The 7,688-nt window shown below is 37.7% G+C and overlaps 1 long non-coding RNA gene across 1 annotated transcript; it reads left to right on the top strand.

Moving 5' to 3' along the window:
- The first annotated feature begins 5,243 nt into the window (after positions 1 to 5,243).
- On the top strand, positions 5,244 to 6,382 carry LOC123962657. The gene is made up of 3 exons (XR_006823032.1): positions 5,244 to 5,374; positions 5,970 to 6,103; positions 6,321 to 6,382. It is a non-coding gene; the product is annotated as an uncharacterized LOC123962657 (long non-coding RNA).
- The last annotated feature ends 1,306 nt before the right edge of the window (positions 6,383 to 7,688 follow it).

The raw sequence follows: 7,688 nt of genomic DNA, 5'->3' as shown, positions 1-7,688 counted from the left end.
ACATTAACGATTTACCATCTGTGTGTAAGAACTGTGACACTTTGATTTATGCAGACGACACGGTTATCTTGGCCTATGGAAAATCCACAGAGGAAGTTGCCTCAAAACTAACAGAGGCCATGTCACTGATCTCAACCTGGCTTGAGCAATCCTGTCTGCAATTGAACATATCCAAAACCATTACCATGTTCTTTTCAAAAAACAATATAAATATAAAACCCGAAATTTTAATATCTGGAGAAAGATTACAGGTCGTCACAGAATATAAATATTTAGGATTACATATAGACTCAAAACTCAATTATAAAATTCACATCAAAAAAGTTAGTAATAGGATTAAGTTCAGTCTAGCAAACTTCAGATTCATCTGAGATTTCCTTTCAGCTGAAGCTGCTAAATCATATTTCTTTTCCATGATTTTATCCCACATAACATATTGTTTAATAAGCTGGTCCAATACTCACTCTACAACAATAAAACCATTAGAAACATTATACAAACAAGCATTAAAAATACTGGACAAAAAAACATACCATTAACACCACTGTAGTATTCTGAGGAAATATCAGTTACTTACCTGGGACAATCTCATTAAATTCAAAAACATTAAATTTAATTTATAAAATCAGACATGGTTTAGCACCTCCTCCACTATGTGACTTTATACATTTCAGATCTAGTGAGGTCAGGGTAACCAGAGGGGCAGTGAGGGAAGACTGCATCTTCCCCCAGAGAAAAACAGCGTTTGGTCAGGCTGTCTTCTCCGTAAGAGCAGCTCAGCAATGGAACACAGTGCCGGAAACCATCCGAGTCTTTGTCATTCTTTTCATTCAAAAAGAATGCAAAAAAATAGTTTGCAGAGAGCCAAACTTGTGGGCACTAATGCTTTCTGTGTGCATTTAAATATTATATAATTATTTTACATGAATTGTATTTCTTAACCATAATGTCTTGTATGTAATTTTATCTTGTGATTTTATACCTGTGATTATTTTTAAGGCTGCCTTTTTTACACCTGGCTGGGGGACTACCGATGAAAATTAGCACTTTTTAGGTAACTCGGGTACATTTACATTGTTTTAATGTTGATTAATGTACACTGTCCCCTTTCAAATAAATTAAAACAAGCAAACAAAAGAAAGTGTTATATTTACAGTCATTTCATGTGTCATGTTTGTAGTAAGGCATTGGTTTCTGCATTGCAGCTCACATACAGTCACCTCCAAAAGTATTGGAACGGTAAGGCAAATTCCTTTATTTTTGTTGTTCATTGAAGACATTTGGGTTTAAGATCAAAATATGAGTATGAGACAAGAGTTCAGAATTTCAGCTTTTATTTCCTGGTATTCACATTCTAGATGTGTTAAAAAACTCAGGACATACCACCCTTTGTTTGAACCCAAAGTGAGCAAAACTATTGGAGCATGTGACTGACAGATGTTTATCTTTTTTTTGTATTTATCTTTTTTTTGTATTTTATCTTTTTTTTGTATTTTATCTTTTTTTTGTATTTATCTTTTTTTTGTATTTATCTTTTTTTTTGTATTATTATCTTTTTTTTGTATTATTATCTTTTTTTTGTATTATTCTTTACACTTGTTAAAGCACTTTGTAACTTGTTTTTGAAAAGTGCTCTACAAATAAGGATTATTATTATTATTATTATCTTGTTGCCCATGTGTTGCCTTTCAGGTTGATTGTCCAAACATTAAATAGCTCTGCATGACTAGTCTTCATAGTTCACTAGTTTTCATCCTTGGTTCAAACCTATAAATACTGCATTTCCTGCTAAAGAGGATAAACCAACATGGAGATCAGAGAGCTGTCTATGGCAGAAAAGCAAGCCATTGTCAAGCTGAGAAAAGAAGGAAAATCGACCAGAGCCACTGGACAAACATTGGGCATAGCAAGCACAACAATTTGTGCTGAATGTCCTGAAAAAGAAACTACTGGTGTACTGAGCAACAGACGTCGAACAGGTCGGCAAAGGAAAACAACAGTAGCTGATGATAGAAATATCGTGAGAGCTGTGAAGAAAACCCCCAAAACATCAGTAAGTGACATCACCAACAACCTCCACAGTGCAGGGGTGAAGGTATCACAATCCACTGTTGGAAGAAGACTCAGAGAGCAGAAATATAGAGGCCACACCACAAGATGCAAACCACTGATCAGCAGTAAGAATCGGAAGCCCAGATTGAAATTTGCAAAGAAGTACAGAGATGAGCCGCAAAAATCTTGGAACACAATCTTATGGACTGATGAGACCAAGATTAATCTCTACCAAAGTGATGGAAAGGCCAAAGTGTGGAGAAAGAAAGGAACTGCTTATGATCCGAAGCATACAAGCTCATCTGTGAAGCATGGTGGAGGTAATGTCTTGGCTTGGGCGTGCATGGCTGCTTCTGGAACAGGCTCATTAATATTTATTGATGATGTAACTGATGATGGTAGCAGCAGAATGAAATCAGAAGTGTACAGAAACATTTTGTCTGCCAATTTACAGACAAATGCATTGAAACTAATCTGGAGTAAGTTTATCCTGCAGCAGGACAATGACCCAAAGCACACTGCCAATAAAACAAAGGACTTCATCAGGGGGAAAAAGTGGAAGGTTTTAGACTGGCCAAGTCAATCACCTGACCTTAACCAAATAGAGCATACATTTCACCTCCTTAAGAGGAGACTGAAGGGAGAAACTCCCTGAAACAAACAAGAACTGACAGAAGCTTTGAGAAAAGCCTGGAATAGCATCACAAATGAAGAATGCAACAGTTTGGTGATGTCGATGGGTCGCAGGCTTGAGGCAGTTACTGCAAGCAAGGGTTATGCCACCAAATATTAATGTAATGTTATTTACTTTAAGATTATTTGTTCCATTACTTTTGCTCACCTAAGAATGCTGTGGTCTAATACAAACGGTGATATGTCCTAAGTTGTTTAAAGAGGTGGTATTATGCTTTTTGGCTTTTTCCCTCTCCTTTATTGAGTTATATCTCATTTTTGTGCATGCACAGAGGCCCTTTGGCTCCACTCGCCTTTGTTTGGTTTTAGTATGATTTTTGTATTACTCAGGGTAACCAAAATTATTGTGTTTTCTTATATTGATCTCTGATGTATTTTATAGATAGAAGTTGATATGTTGGTTTATCATTTATTAAACTAGACCTGATGTGTGTGTTTTTTGGAGAGGTGCAGAAACAGGGGGTCTCTGCATGATCAGATAAGGACACTTGAATAATGGGTGAGGGGTGGTTTGGAATGTGGTACAAAACATCTCTTCTCCAAGATATCTCATTTCAGGAACTATGCTCGTAATCTGCCCTGCAACGGCATGGTGATTCGTGGAATCAGATGACAAACCTTGGGGTCAGAGGACGTGGGCCAATCATGGACTGACCTACACTTTTGTTTAATTGTTTTATGATGTGACGATGTATACTAAAACACTGGGTCAGGGAGAGATAGCTAGTCAGACTTCATGAACTGATACAGCTTGTTGTTTGTCAGAGAAAGGAAGATCGACCCAGAGCTCTGTAAGCTTTATTCATTTACTTGTAATATAACTGATTAACTTGGACCAAAAACATCTTCTCCTATTGCTTCATGAAAGAACACACAGGACCAAGGACTACACATAGTTTTAAAAGGGTAATTTAAAGTCACTGTCCAACACACCTCACCTCCTTCAAGGTTCCAAGCAAGCTGAGGGATACTAAAATGTAATGTGAAAACAGACAGACTGCTGATTGGTCAGAGAGAATCGTCACTATTGACTGCATCATCATTGCGTGCGAGCTACTGAGCAACTCAAATAGTTTGGCCAATTTTTATGTAAAATTTAGTTGAAATATGGTGATTTTTGTAGTGGTTTATGGACTTGTGAGTAACTTATACCATCTGTTATGGTCGCAGTCTGAAGTGGCTTTGATTTGGATCACATTACCTTGTTTCTTACGACCCGCCCTTCTCTGCTTCTTATTGGCTAGTAGTCCTTACCTGGGAACTGCACATGTGCAACTCCCAACAAAGATTTTGTACAAGTAAGATGCATCACTCTGTAGAGCGGTGTGTGCAACACACAGGGTGAAAAGAGGAGCTGCAGCAATGTGCAGTATGAAAAAAATATGGTGTTTTTTGAAAATTAAACCATGTAAACCTGTTCTGGTACAACCCCTGATTAAGATTTTGAACCTGAAAATGACCATAATACCACCTCTTTAACACATCTAGATGTGAATACCAAAACAAAGGAATTTGCCTTACGTTCCAATACTTTTTTGAGGGGACTGTACCTCTCACAGTGGTTTAATAAATTACATTTCATAGTTTTTATATTTTGGTACTCTGAAACATTGTCTTTAGCAGTTAAGTTTGATAGATTCTTTAATCTTGGTGTGTGAAGTCATTGGGCTGTATGGCACATGCCAGTAGCTACTTACAGGGCACTTTGACTGGGGTTTACTGATACTGAAATAAAGTGAATCTCACATTCAAAACGATGATAATATTTTTTGCCTGAATTTGAATCCACCCACCTAAAATTAAATAAGCCTGCCACAAGATCTGCTATCTTCTTTTGTTGGCCTGAAGCAGAATTACTGCTCTTTGAAATTGTAAACTTAGTGTCCCAGGATTATCTACTGAGCAGGCCAGCAGGAAAGATTTCTGTTCTGTGTATTGTGAAAGTTAACATGCAGTCTTTAAAAGTCTAAACTTGGATCCGGCATGCACGCCATTTCTAATGTGCAGTAGTGGAGACCTTAACGTCATATAGTGTATAGCTTGGCACAAGTAGAACTAGCTTATTTAAATATATATCATTTTATTTATCCAAATAAAAGCACACATTGGATTGACTGGATTCCCCAAAACCCAAGAGCTAAAATTCATGTGGTGAAGCCACTCAAATGTAATAAGTCACAAATCTATTCGTTGAACAAACATAAAGCACACAGAGTTGAAATGTTAACACGTTTAAAGGCAGTGTAGGCAAGTTGCTTCTAAAACACTTTTTGTCATATTTGTTGAAACTGTCTATATACACCAATGCATATTAAAAAGTTAGGTGCACTGAAAAAGAGAGTATAAAAATCAGCTGTCTGTAGTCCTCTCAGGTCTGCAGTAAACACAGCCACTCGTTTCATTCGGACTGAATGCAATGATTGGCTGGCTGACTGTCACGCTCCCTCGCTGCCATGGCTACCAGCATTGCTGCTACAGGAGCTGCCCCCGTGCGCGCACCCGGTCAGCTCTCAGACCTGAGCGAAGCGGTTAGACCGGAGGTGATATCTGCGTGGCTTTTCAACGATAGTGACAACTGAGGAACACCAAGGGGCTGACACACCGTGGTGGCTTTATTTCTGCTGGACAGGTAATCTGTCTTTTATCATTTTGATGGTAATTTGTTACTTTCATCGCTAGCAAACGTAGCTACCTACTTAGCATTCAGCTAACTGTTGCTACAAGTGCAGGCTGGTGTAGGAGCCAGAGCAGAGACGGTGAATTATATCTAGCTGTAGGTGAGCTGGAAAACAGCAGGGCGAGCGGTGTTTTCCGACGCTAATATTAGGTAAGACAATGTAAGTGTAGACTGCGCCGGTTTAGTTATTCACCATATAGGTTTATTGTTATATTATGTTTACACCAATCTTTAATGTTACCTAATATGTTTGTGTGATTATCTTGTGTCTGCAGTTGATGTTTGTCTGTATGTTACTTTTACAAATGTGGTAATGTAGCTGTGTGTTTGTAGTTATGAGAAAGACATTTCAACATTAGTATACATATATGATGGCTAAAGGACCCCAAGTATTTGTGTTTCTGGTATATAAGCTACCTATAATATAGTTTGACATTGTTCATAGCTAAACCTACTGTGTGAAAACATTTTACTGTAATTATGAAATTACTTATTTTACCAGAAGTTAAAAAATGTCCTGTATGTTTTATTTCTACTGTGCCCTCAGGTCACCTGCAGGTTTGAGTCTTTCATAGCCCTGTGCTTCTCACCAGTATACGCTAATTGGACCATGTTGGTTGGCCTGGATTACAACCACCATGTCCACAGATGAGCCAGGAGAAAAGCTGATGACACAGTTCAGTATGTTGCATTATGAGTATTCCTATGCATTTTACTCAATACATCTATAAGTGATGAGTCAAAAAATATTAAACAGTATGAGGAATACAGATAGATGGTGCTGATTTATGGTTTTGATTGCATTTTATGTGGAAATGCTAATTACTGTATAAGAGAATAATGTCAGGTATTACAAACTTACTTTTCACTAAGCTGATCCTCCTTTCTGTATTATCAGGTACAGCAAGGTATACAACAAAAAGTCCAGGAAGTAGAGCTTGTACTCATTGAAGGTGAAGAAGGACTACAGTTACATCGCAGACCTCCAGAGTGCCATCCTCCTCCTCCGACGGTTGTCTAGTACTGAGGAGATGCCTAGAAGCAGAACCAGGAGACCTGATGATCCCCGTCAACATGGGGTTCAGTCAGGTGTCTCTACCCCAACTGTGTTGCTAAATACAGCAAAATATAAATCAAAAAGTAATATGGTTGGTTTTGAAATGTGGTAATCATGTCAGAGAGGTGATTGTGATATATTTAATCATCTCCACAGCAGCGATATGATGCTACATGCAAAGTCTGAACTGTCTTTATAATCAGTCAGGACACCTCTGGACACTCCTTGTGTCTTCCAGTATGTACTTATTTTTAATGATGTTTAAAATGATCCATTTGTGATATAGGTTGTAGTTTTAGTAGTATTTAATAACAATAAACAAGTGTTATACCACATTTGGATGTCATTATTTCAGACATAAGACATAAATGTAGTTGTTTGATTGTTTATGCTGCAAGTGTAAAGAAAAGGCATTTATAATTTTCAGTGTTTTATTTAAAAAAGAATGAAAATATTATCCAGAACAGGGAAAAATATACTTTAAAAAAAATTTTTTTTTTTTAATTACATCTTACACCCTGCTAGGATTAAACCTCTGTATTGTCCTGGTGGATCTGGAGAACAGTTGCGTATCTTCCAGAAACAGCAACTCAGTATCACGACTCTGTGTCTAAGTGCTCCACACTGCCACTACAAACTGTCTGTATGCTGCCTGACTGAACTGCCGGTTACTCTGTCCTGAGTCTGGAAGATCAGCCTTGTGTGGTGCATGGAAACACTGTAGTCTGGATGTTGTCCACAGTCCTCAGATTCTGGCCTGAGGCCCAGCCCATTGACTTATGTCCACCGTAGTGGACATTTGAGTTTCATCCCTCTCCTTTAAATCTTTTGTGCTAGTCTCTTAATTCCTGCTGTACTGTACAGAGGACATCCTGGGCTTTTCAATGATATGTTATTTGATTGGCTGGGAGGCCGGTAACCCCCTCTATCTTTCAATCCAAAATGGACGGCATAGGAACAAGCACATTTTATGGAAAGATAAGAGGTGAGTCAAATATTGTTTGTCTGTGGTTTTGTTACTATGATAATCATATATTTTCTTGTTCATTAAGGTGTTAGGAATCATATATTTAGTTCTGATAGCAAATACATAATGTATCTTTTGAAAAAATTGCCATTTTATGAATGTCAACTATAGTGGACATCAGGACTATCTTCATGTAAATAATGACTCCACATTTTTATAGGAAACAGAACTGAAGCAGAAAG

Source organism: Micropterus dolomieu, linkage group LG23 (assembly GCF_021292245.1).
Source record: "Micropterus dolomieu isolate WLL.071019.BEF.003 ecotype Adirondacks linkage group LG23, ASM2129224v1, whole genome shotgun sequence".
NCBI lineage: Eukaryota > Metazoa > Chordata > Actinopteri > Centrarchiformes > Centrarchidae > Micropterus > Micropterus dolomieu.
This window is presented reverse-complemented; position numbering and strand designations above follow the sequence as displayed.